This window comes from Heptranchias perlo, chromosome 1 (assembly GCF_035084215.1).
Source record: "Heptranchias perlo isolate sHepPer1 chromosome 1, sHepPer1.hap1, whole genome shotgun sequence".
NCBI lineage: Eukaryota > Metazoa > Chordata > Chondrichthyes > Hexanchiformes > Hexanchidae > Heptranchias > Heptranchias perlo.
This window is the reverse complement of record NC_090325.1, coordinates 68335035-68347716: the sequence shown is the minus strand read 5'-3', so window position 1 is coordinate 68347716 and position 12682 is coordinate 68335035. Positions and strand designations below refer to the sequence as shown.

Here is a 12682-nt window from a genome sequence, read left to right as displayed (position 1 = left end):
AAAAAGTAAAGAATGGGAGGTAAACAAAGGACTCATGATTTATCTTTTTAATGTAAAAACTTTTCTTCACAGATGTATGATCCGAGTTATAAAAATTACTTTTGGCTTCAGTACTTTTACTGTAACAGACTCTAAGTTAAGCAAAGTATTATAATCTAGCTAACTCTGCTGTTTTAGATCTATCTTCTGTTTAATACTAAATAAATTTAATTTCTAGTTTTAGCAAAGAGCTGGTGCAGACACGAGGGCAGAGTGGTCTTTTTCCTGTGTAAACTTCTATGGTTCTTTGCATTTCAGCCTGAGTCACGTTATCTGTGATTACAGTCAGTCATGGAGACCAGGAGCATACAGAAAGATCCTGTACTATTTTTAGTGCATACCTCAACCATAAAAAATGGTTCACTGTTTACCCAGTGGTGCGATATCCTAGTTATTACACACTGAGGATCACATTTTGGAACATAGGGAATGAGGGCTTGCCTGCAGAAGCAGACTTTTGTGTTGGACATAAGTAAAATATATCTCGAGTGAGTCCAAATCATTAAACCTAACTGGAAAGTTAAAAGTGCCAAAACCTGAGAGATCCAAACTCTCACATCTTCAGACATCTATAGTAGCAGTGGTAAATTTCTCAGGCTATCCTTTTGTTTAGGGCAACAGTGTATTGTATGATGGAAACTAAAAATAGGGAAAGAAATGTAAATTGTATGCAAGTTGAGTAAATGTATTTTTTCATATTTATAGCAATATTAGCTTCATAAGGTACAGCATATGTATTTCAAGTACTGTGCATAGATTTACTGTGAAAGAAAGGCAGACCACATCCTACTGCACCTTGCCATAGTACAAACAAATATGGATCTAAAGCCATCACGTTTGGCAACCTTTAGTATACAGTAGAAACACCTATCTCTTGTGTTTGAAGTTGCTGCCTGCAGAGAGTCCTGGACTTTGTAAACTGTTCAAAAATCACATACAACTGGAAAAAAGTGCTTGATGGATTATAGATGTATCTTGTACAAAATATTATCTGGATTGTCTCATATGTTTATTACTCATACATGCAAAGCTACTGAATATACAAAAAAATACATTTTATCTTAACCCTCACACAAACAGTTGCTTGAAAGAAACAACTATTGTAACAAAAGTGTAGGTCAGTTACGTTCATAATATAGCTCAGAGCCACTTTTGGTTCCATGTATCAGTGTGGTTTCAGACTTGGTAGTGGGGTGTTAATGACATGATATTTGCCAGTGCGCCAGCAACAAGAAAAGAGTCGAGCAGCACCGTGATTTATACATGCCGTTTATCGACCCTACTAAGGCTTATGATTCAGCAAACAGAGAGGCTCTATGGGAAAACTCTCTGGAAGTTTGGTTGCCCTGAAAGTTTGTCTGAGTTATCAGACAAACTCACAACAACATGCGGGATCAGACACTCAGACAATCCCGAGCACCAGCGGCAGAGTAGCCTGCCTGGGGCTGCAGCACCGGGGACCGGGAAGGCAGAGCTGGAGAAGGGCCTGGAGTCCGGGCACTGGTCAATGTGAGAGAGAGGAACCTGGGGACTGGTCAGTGTTGGAGAGGGGCCTAGAGCACTGGTTTGGCGTGCGGACAGAATGTTTAAGTGTGTGGCCCACAACAGACTGCTGTGCAGCCGCACATGCGCGCAGTTTAGTGGGAACAGTGATCCCATCCTCTTGCACTTTCCCCATAGCCCTGTAAATTTTTTCCCTTCAAGTATTTATCTAATTACCCCCAACCCCCCAGCCTTACTAGTTTAAAGTCCTATTGACAGCCCTATTTATCCTTTCCACTTGGACACTGGTCCCATTCCAGTTCAGGTGGCGCCCGTCCCAACGGTACAGTTCCTTCCTGTCCCAGTACAGGTGCCAGTGTCCCATGAAATGGAACCCCTCCTTCCCACACTAGTCTTTCAGCCATGCATTCACCTTCATGATCTGACTATCCCTATGGCAATTAGCACATGGTTCAGGTAGTAACGCCGAGATTACCACCCATGAGATCCTGCTTTTTAATTTAGTTCCTATCTTCTGATATTGTCTTAGCAGGACCTCCTCCCTTTTCTTCCCTATGTCATTGGTCACAACATGGACCTTAAGAACTAGATCTTTCCCCCTCCCTTTCTAAGTTCCTCTCTAGTTGCTCAGAGATATCCTTTACCCTTGCGCCAGTTAGCAACACACCCTCCTGGGCTCTTGGTCGCGACTGCAGAGGACGCTATCTATTTTCCTATTATAGAACCCCCTATGACTACAATCTTTCTATTCTGCTCCGCCCCCCCTTGGACTGCCTCCTGCTCCATGGTGCCATGATTAGCATTCTGGCTGTCCTCCCCACAGCTTACATCCTTATCACAGGTAGAAAGTACGTTGTACCTGTTGGTTAGGACCAGTGTCTGTGGGACCTCCTTCTCTACCTCTCCATGGTTCCCCTTACCCCACTGAGCTACATGTTGGAGTGTCTCTAACTCACACTCCAGCTCAAGAACTCTGAGGTGAAATGACTCATGGCAGAGACATTTACTACACATGTGGCAAACTGGGACAGTCTCACTGTCCACAAACTCCCACATATCACAGTCTCGCCACACAACCATCCTTTATGCTCTCCAGCGAGAGATGGCAAGCAATACTTTAAGGTGGTAGAGTTATCGCACTACGCGTACAATAAATGAAGGGGCTAAAGGGTCAAAATCCTGGAACTCCCGATCTAACAGCACTGTGGGAGAACCTTCACCACACGGGCTGCAGTGGTTCAAGAAGGCAGATCACCGCCACCTTCTCAAGGGCAATTAGGGTTGGGCAATAAATGCTGGCCTTGCCAGTGACGCCCACATCCTATGAATGAATTTAAAAAAAATTTAACAAGAGGTAATTTTCTGACTTTGTGCTCCTGATGGGGAGCTTTGCCTACCAGGGGCGTATATTGAAAATTTAGGGCACATGGTCTATGAATTTCCAATCATTTAAATGGTAAACACCGGAATTTTCAATATGAAGTGGCCGGCAAGGCTCCCACTGGGAGCACAAAGTCAGAACATTACCCTTTAGAATTCAATGAAATAATTTATCTTGCTGGGCTTTCTTCTCGCTTCCTGTAAGGAATTATCTATTGACACTTGGCACAGTGTTCCAATTGAAGTTGGTCGTTGACCATGTGGGGAATTGCAGGCACTGACTTGTGTCCTATCATGCACTGGGTAGCATGTTATCCTCCCATCAAGAAATTGATATTTACAAGCAACATTGAGTCAAGGTTTCAGATCTGGCTGTCCTCTCAGTAATAGTGTGGGGAAAAGGACATCTAAATGGTAATGAAAATGGAAAAGGAAAGCAAAACAAGAAAGAAAATAACTAACCCGAATAATGCCCTATGGCACCTCCTAATACCAGGTTAGTTTACTGTGAAAATAATCTACTGACCCATATGAACGGGGAAAAGTAATGAAACACTCTAACTTTTGTAATATGATGGTGCAACGTGTCGGAGCTTTAATGTGCAGCAAAACAGAGTGACTGGACATGCGATTTGTGTATGGTCACCGAAACGACCTCAGCCATGCCTATCCTCAGGTACACTTATACACCAATCTAGAAGACAAGCAAAAGTTAACCAACAGCTTTTAAAAAAAAGCTGACACAAAGTTGACAACTCCAGAACAGTCCTGACATATGAAAGCAGACAATTTCACGGGCTGTGGGAGGTATGCGCAACATTCCTTCACTTGCATTGAATGAAAAATCACAAAGCACGTAAAGCCTGAACGGGAAATCCAAATGTTGATGACAAAAATTGATATTGCATGATCTAGGGGTACATTTGAATTTCTACATTAAATTGTTGTATTCTGGTTCATTTTAAGCACTTTAATACCGCATAATAGATTTTAATATTAAAAAAAGGAAAAACAAAGTGACATTTGAATTTTCAGTAGAGCAACCAAATGATCACTTACCCAAAGGTTAACCTCAACAGTCACTCTTGCATTTTGCCTCCTACTGCCCCACTTTACAAAGGCAGACTACCCTCTCTGAACCCAACTCACAGAAACACTGCACTCCATCCAACCCCAACCTTTTCAACAAGACCCTCTCTTCTCCTTCAACCCTCCCCAGTCCACGTTGACACTCGTCTTCCCATCTATTCAACCTGGCACTTTTCTCCCCCTCCAACCCAGTCAACCTGGTACTCTCTTGTTTTTCCTCTTACTACCCTAGTTCCAGCTAGCCCTCTTCGCTCCACCTCCCAGAATTCATGCTGGCACTCTTTGCCCCGCCCCCCCGCAAGTTTATGCTGTCAGTCTCCATTTCTCCAAAGCTCAAAGCACCACTCCAATCTTCTCTCACCACTATCCACTGCCCCCTTTTATTCCTGTCCATTCCCTCCTCTTACACTACCATACGTTCCCCCTTTTCACTGCCACCCATTCTGCTCTTGTACACCCCTACCTGAGTCCAATGGCTTATGCACCAGAACAGGTTCCTGTCTCTTTGCAACATTGCTCCCAGCTCCAATGGCCAGGATTGTGGCCTATATATGCTATAGGCAGGAATTCCCATTGCTGTGAGAGTTCCTGCCTACAGTATCCAGAGGCTGCAATCCTGGTCATTAGTGCCAGGACAGGCGCTCAGAGGAGATTGAGCCCTTTCCAGCGCATTAACCATGTCACTGGGGAGGAGTGGGGGTTAGGGGGAAAGGGGCCCTGCTGCACTGAATTTTGCCAGCAAACACGGAAATGCTGACCTTCAGCATGTATGGCTGCATAGCTTGGGGAAATCCACAAAGGGAGAGAAAATAAAAGGACATAGCAGAGTGCATAGCCTAACTCCATCCTCCTTTTTAAAAAGAAAGCACTCTGAAGTTGCTGCCAGAGTCTCAGTAAAGGAAGATATAGTTGAGATACTGGATGGGCTAACAATTGATGATGAAGTAGTACTAGAAAGGCTTGCTGTACTTAAGTAGATAAGTCACCCGGTCCGAATGGGATGCATCCTGGGTTGCTGAGGGAAGTACGGGTGGAAATTGCGGAGGTACTGGCCATAATCTTCCAAACATCCGTAGATACGGGGGTGGTGCCAGAGGACTGAAGAATTGCAAATGTTACACTCTTGTTCAAAAAGGATGCAAGGATAAACCCAGCAACTATTGATCAGTCAGTTTAACCTCAGTGGTGGGGAAACGTTTAGAAAAGATAATCTGGAACAGAATTAACAGTCACTTGAACGAGTGTGGATTGATTAGGGAAAGCCAGCACGGATTTGTTAAAGGCAAATCGTGTTTAACTAAGTTGATAGAGTTCTTTGATGAGGTAGCAGAGAGGGTTGATGAGGGCAATGTAGTTGATGTGGTGTATATGGACTTTCAAAAAGCGTTTGGTAAAGTGCCGCATGGTAGGCTTTTCATCAAGATTGAGGCCCATGGAATAAAAGGGGCAGTAGCAACATGGATACAGAATTGGCTAAGTGACAGGAAACAGAGAGTGGTGGTAAACGGTTGTTTTATCGGACCAGAGGGAGGTGTACAGTGGTGTTCCCCATGGGTCGATGCTAGGACCACTGCTTTTCTTGATATAAATGACTTGGGTGCACAGGGCACAATTTCAAAATTTGCAGATGACACAAAACTTGGAAGTGTAGTAAACAGCGAGGAGGATAATGATAGACTTCAAGAGGATATAGACAGGCTGGTGGCATGGGCGGACACGGGCAGATAAAATTTAATGCAGAAAAATGCGAAGTGATACTTTTCAGTAGGAAGAACGAGGAGAGGCAATATAAACTAGAGAGCACAACTCTAAAAGGGGTACAGGAACAAAGAGATCTGGGGGTATATGTGCACAAATCATTGAAGGTGGCAGAGCAGGTTGAGAAAGCAGTTAAAAAAGCATATGGGATCCTGAGCTTTATAAATAGAAGCACAGAGTACAAAAGTATGGAACTCACAATGAACCTTTATGAAACACTGGTTCGGCCACAACTGGAGTATTGTGTCCTGTACTGGTCATTGCACTTTAGGAAAGATGTGAAGACCTTAGAGAGGGGACAGAAGAGATTTACTAAAATAATTCTAGGGATGAGGGACTTTAGTTATGTGGATAGATTGGAAAAGCTGGGGTTGTTCTCCTTGGAACAGAGAAGGTTGCAAGGACTAAATTAAAAAGCAGAACCAAAAAGGTGATAATCTCTGGTTTATTACCTGAGCCACGAGCAAATTGGCATAAGGTAAATAAGATCTGAGAGATTAATGCGTGGCTCAAAGATTGGTGTGGGAGAAGTGGGTTTCGATTCGTGGGGCACCTGTCCAGTCCAGGGAAAGAGAGAGCTGTTCCATTGGGACGGACTACACCTGACCCATGCTGGGACCAGAGTTCTGGCAAATCGAATAACTAGGGAGGTAGATAGGGTTTTAAACTAAATAAGCAGTGGGGGGGGGGGGGGGGGTCCCGGTAGAGAGAAATCTAGAATGCTAAAGAGAAAAGACAAGGAAGCAGTGCAGGAAAGTGATTGGGGTAAGGATAACCAGATTGTGTCAGGAAGGGACAGAGCGTACAAACAAAAGACAACAAATAGGGTCCGGGTAAGAAAAAATGGTAATAAGACAAATAGGGCCATAGTACAAAAAAATGTTAAAAAGACAAATCTGAAGGCACTGTATCTGAACGCACGAAGCATTCGTAATAAGGTAGACGAATTAACAGCGCAAATAGATGTAAATGGATAAGATATAATAGCAGTCACAGAGAGATGGCTGCAGGGTGACCGAGCCTGGGAGCTGACTATCCAAGGGTATTCGATATTTATGAAAGACAGGCAAGAAGGAAAAGGAGGTGGGGTGGCGTTGTTAGTAAAGGATGAAATCAGAGCAATAGTGAGAAAGGATATCGGCTCAGAAAATCAAGATGTAGAATCAGTCTGGGTGGAGTTAAGAAGCACCAAGGGGCAGAAAACACGGGTGGGAGTTGTCTATAGGCCTCCAAACAGTAGTGGTAATATAGGGGATGGGATCAAACAGGAAATTAGAGATGCATGTTACAAGTGTACTACAGTAATCATGGGTGACTTCAATCCACATATAGACTGGCTAAACCAAATTAGCCATAATACTGTGGAGGATGAATTCCTGGCGTGTATATGAGATGGTTTTTTTAGACCAGTACATTGAGGAGCCAACCAGGGAACAGGCTATCCTGAATTGGGTATTGTGCAATGAGAAGGGTTAATTAATAATCTTGTTGTGCGGGGTCCTTTAGGGAAGAGTGACCATAACATGATAGAATTCTTCATTAAGATGGAAAGTGAAGTAGTCCAATCTGAAACTAAGGTCCTAAATCTAAACAAAGAAAACTATGACAGTATGAGGAGTGAGTTGGCTATGATAGATTGGGAAGCTTCATTAAAAGGCATGACGGTGGATAGGCAATGGCTAACATTTCAGGAACGAATGCATGAATTGCAATGGTTATACACTCCTTTCTGGCACAAAAACACAAAAGGAAAAGTGGCCCAACCATGGCTAACAAAAGAAATTAAGGATAATATTCGATCCAAAGAGGAATCATATAAAGTTGCCAGAAAAAGTAGCAAGCCTGAGGAATGGGAGCAGTTTAGAATTCAGCAAAAAATTACCCAGAGATTGATTAAGAGGGGAAAAATAGAGTATGAGAGTAAACCTGCAAGGAATATAAAAGTGGACTGTAAAAGCTTCTACAAGTATGTAAAAAGAAAAAGATTAGTGAAGACAAATGTAGGTCCCTTACAGTCAGAAACAGGACACTTAGAAAATATGAACGGGATTAGACGAAGTCAACATGGATTTGTGAAAAGGAAATAGTATTTGACAAGCCTACTGGAGTTTTTTGAGGATGTAACTGGTAGAATAGATAAGGGAGAACCAGTGGATGTGGTTTATTTGGATTTTCAGAAGGCCTTTGATAAAGTCCCACATAAGGTTAGTGTGCAAAATTAAAGCACATGGGATTGGGGGTAATATACAGGCATGGATTGAAAATTGGTTGACAGGCAGGAAATAGAGAGTACGAATAAATGGGTCTCTTTCGGGGTGGCAGGCAGTGACTAGTGGGGAACTGCAGGGATCAATGCTTGGGCCCCAGCTATTCACAATATATATCAATGATTTGGATGAGGGAACCAAATGTAATATTTCCAAGTTTGCTGACGACACAAAACTAGGTGGGATCGTAAGTTTTGAGGAGGATGCAAAGAGGCTTCAAGGCGATTTAAACAAGTTGAGTGAGTGGGCAGATATGTGGCAGATGCAGTATAACATGAAATTGTCCACTTCGGAAGGAAAAACAGAAAGGCAGAGTATTCTTTAAATCGTGATGGATTGGGAAATGTTGATGTAGAAAGGGACCTGGGTATCCTTGTATACCAGTCACTGAAAGCAAACATGAAGGTGCAGCAAACAGTTGGGAAGGCAAATGGTATGTTGGCCTTCATTGCAAAAGGATTTGAGTACAGGAGCAAGGATGTCTTACTGCAGTTATACAGGGCCTTGGTGAGACCACACCTGGAGAATTGTGTGCAGTTTTGGTCTCCTTACCTAAGAAATCATATATTTGCCATGGAGGGAGTGCAGCAAAGGTTCACCAGACTGATTCCTGGGATGGCAGGATTGTCGTATGAGGAGAGATTGGGTCGACTCAGCCTGTATTCACTCAAGTTTAGAAGAATGAGAGGGGATCTCATTGAAACATATAAAAATTCTGACATGGCTAGACAGACTGGATGCAGGAAGGATGTTTCCCCTGGCTGGGGGGGGTCCAGAACAAGGGGTCACAGTCTCAGGATACGGGGTAGGACATTTAGGACTGAGATGAGGAGAAATCTTTTCACTAAGAGGGTGGTGAACTTGTGGAATTCTCTACCACAGAAGGCCAGGTCACTGAATATATTTAAGGAGCTACATAGATTTCTAGACACAAAAGGCATCAAGGGATATGGGGAGAGAGCGGGAATATGGTATTGATAGAGGATCAGCCATGATCATGTTGAATGGCGGAGCAGGCTCGAAAGGCGGAATGGCCTACTCCTGCTCCTATTTTCTATGTTTCTATGATTTGATAGAGGTATTCAAAATCATGAAGGGTCTAGACAAAGTAAATAGAGAGAAACTGTTCCCATGAGTGGAAGGATCAAGGACCAGAGGACATAGATTTAAGTTGATTGACAAAAGAACCAAAGGTGACATGAGGAAAAACTTTTTTACACAGCAAGTGGTTAGGATCTGGAGTGCACTGTCCATGGGGGTGGTGGAGGCAGATTCACTCATGGCCTTCAAAAGGGAACTGCATAAGTACTTGAAAGGAAAAAATTTGCTGGGCTACAGGGAAAGGGCAGGGAAGTGGAACTAGCTGGATTGCTCCTGCATAGAGCCGACGCAGACTCGATGGGCTGAATGGCCTCCTCCCATGCTGTAATCTTACTATGATTCTATGGTTCTCTGCTAAATGCAGAAGTTGAACTATCAAAAGGAAAACCCAAACTCTTATGGACTTTCAGCTGACTCCGACTCAACTGTTGCACTCTTTCCTGATCCAAATGGCATTTTTACATTGGGGGTAATTTTGACTTCGGCTGATAGTGTAAAACTTGCAATATCAGCCGGGCCGCTCATTAAACACCTCTCCCGATTTTTGTTTCTGCTGAAGTCAATGTTTGATGAGTGGCCAAGCCAATATCGCGCGCTTTCTCGCCCAAATTCAAGATGGCCACCATTGTGTCTATAGCATGACGGATGTGTGTCTATAGCATGACGGACGTGTGCTCTGCGACCTGCACCTGACTTTTAGTGTGGCCTGAGAATAGAGGTTGGCTGTACAAAAACAGAACTCCAGTAAAAAAGGAAAGCAGTACTTCAAGGTCATGGGTCTCCACTTGATGTGCCACACACCCAGAGCTAATATAAGGTGTTTAAAGACTGTGGAGCAAAAAGTTAGTCAGAGGTGGGCCTGCTCATGTCGAATGAGCTGTTTATCCGGAGTGACCTTAAAACAACAGATCTTTACAGATAATGTCCTTCCAACTGTACAAACAGCTCTGTGTCACTGAAATGCTGTCACACACCTTATTTTATCCAATGAAAGCAATTTCAGCACTTGCGCAAATCAAAAAGACATTTTTAGTAAACTGTTTATTCAAAATAAATAACTTATCCAAGACAAAGCAGCCCGCTTGATTGGCACCCCATCCACCACCTTAAACATTCACTCCCTCCACCACCAGCACACCGTGGCTGCAGTGTGTACCATCCACAGGATGCACTGCAGCAACTCGCCAAGGCTTCTTCGACATTAGATAAATTTAAAACAGAAATAGACAGTTTCCTAGAAGTAAAGGGAATTAGGGGTTATGGGGAGCGGGCAGGAAATTGGACATGAAGCTGAGTTTGGATCGGTCAATGCCCTGTGGGTGGCGGAGAGGGCCCAGGGGCTATGTGGCCGGGTCCTGCTCCGACTTCTTGTGTTCTTTAGATTTGTGGTTGGGATCAGATCAGCCATGATCTTATTGAATGGCGGAGCAGGCTCGAGGGGCCGATTGGCCTACTCCTGCTCCAATTTCTTATGTTCTTATGTTCTTATGACAGCACCTCCCAAACCCGCGACCTCTGCCACCTGGAAGGACAAGGGCAGCAGGTGCATGGGAACAACACCACCTGCATGTTCCCCTCCAAGTCACACACCATCCTGACTTGGAAATATATCGCCGTTCCTTCATTGTCGCTGGGTCAAAATCCTATAACTCCCTTCCTAACAGCACTGTCGGAGAAACTTCACAACACGGACAGCAGCGGTTCAAGAAGGTGGCTCACCACCACCTTCTCAAGGACAATTAGGGATGGGCAATAACTGCTGGCCTTGCCAGTGACGCCCACATCCCATGAGTAAATAATATATTTTTTAAAATCCTTATTTAAAATACCTCAATTTAGCTGACAAACTTAATATGCAAACAAAATCATTTAAAGAACTCACAATCATCAAGGACAGAGCAGTTTGCTTGAGCAATGCTCGTGTTACTGGACTCAATATCCAACCCCTTCACCACCAGTGTCCTGTGGCTGTAGTATCTACTGTTTACAGGATGCACTGCAGCAATTTGCCACGGTTACTTCAAAACCATCTCCCTCCACTGAGAAAGACAATAGCAGTAATGTCATGGGAACACCATCACCTCCAAGCTCACCTTCAAATCACACACCATCCTAACTTGGCAATATATCACCGTTCTTTCATCCTTGCTTGGTCAATATCTGAAATTCTCCACCTAACAACATGGTGGTAGCACCTTTGCCACAAGGTCTGCAGAGATTCAAGTAGAAGGCCCACAACCAGTTTTCAGGGCAACTAGGGACAGGCAATAAATGGAGCCCTGTCAGCATCGCTCATATCTGAGAAGAAATGAAAAAAAGAAAATAATTTTTGGCATGTTTAGTGATAAGACAAGCATAGTTACAACATACTATGAGAAAGTATGGAGGAAAGGATGCGCTCCCATATCACTGTGTTACTAATCTCAACCATGTGTTGGGAGTGAATTGTGTTTTGCATAAAAATAAATTTTAAAATACTAAAACTCACTTGCAGAAAGGGTAGAATGAGACATTGTATTTCAGGTATACCAATTAAAAAAATTCTCTTGTGGGGTAAATAATCTGTGTGATGACATGTATTGGAGCAGTTTGTAGTGGGAGGGCCCCAAAATTCTAGGTCTCCGCTGGTGTCTCAATGACCATTTCTTTGCCAATCGTTACTTTCCCATAAAGTATTTTAGTTACCTGCTAGACATCATCTACAATGACAACTATTGTGAAAAAGATTTTAAAACTCCACCACTGTTAACCCCTCACATAACCTCACCTTTTTATCTTAAAAAATTTCAACTTGTTTATTTCCATTTTAATATATTGCTTATACCATCGCTGGAAGCCAGTGTTAGACATTCGTTAAGGCCCATCTTCGGGCGCACAGCTGATGGCATACATGCAGTGTGTGCCCGAACTGGGAGGCCTAATGCTGTCCTGGAAATTGAGCCTCGAATCTCATTGCGATAATTGGGGTGAGCTGCTGGCTCCTGTCGCACTTCCAGAGGCATGGTCAGGTCGCCTGCCTCGGTAAGTCCAGGGAGGTGGTGGAGGGAGGGCAGGAGAATGAGCCAGCAGCAGCTTTCAGGAGAGCTGTGGAGCCAGGAGGAACACTCCTGCTCCTGGCTCCATAATGAAAGAACTTACCTTTTGCTGGCAGCCGCATCCACGGCATGTAAACCTCAGTGGACCAAGCCTGGTGGTGCCTGCTCCACTCGGCAGCCTGATTTCAGAATGGGGTCCTAAAACAGGCATTGCGCCCCTTATTAGCATATACATAACATGTTTTAGGCAGCCACCAGGGACGCCTGAAAAATCACCTACCCAATATGCGGTCAGGTGTATTATAGGCGTCTTTTGGGCACAAGACATGACCCCTCAAAATTGTTCCTTTTTGCCTTATTTTCTACCCGGAGAACATGCACGAGGTCAATATCTACCCCACAACGTCCCATCGAGAATTTTTGCTTACTCACAGACCGTTTTGAATAGAGTTATTGTTTTTTGGAGAGGACATTTTCATCATGTGATTAATATATGATAATATACCAAAA

General features: G+C 43.6%; 1 protein-coding gene and 1 long non-coding RNA gene across 2 annotated transcripts in view; one reads left to right on the top strand and one right to left on the bottom strand.

The window, feature by feature from the left end:
• The window catches only part of pde4d (phosphodiesterase 4D, cAMP-specific), a 642699-nt gene that overhangs the window by 310895 nt on the left and 319122 nt on the right, over window positions 1-12682 (top strand). The gene's annotated exons all lie outside the window — the stretch shown is intronic.
• The window catches only part of LOC137331060 (uncharacterized), a 67394-nt gene that overhangs the window by 52092 nt on the left and 2620 nt on the right, over window positions 1-12682 (bottom strand). Inside the window, exon 2 of the long non-coding RNA XR_010965376.1 lies at window positions 11231-11435. This is a non-coding gene — a long non-coding RNA (uncharacterized lncRNA). The remainder of the gene's footprint in view (window positions 1-11230; window positions 11436-12682) is intronic.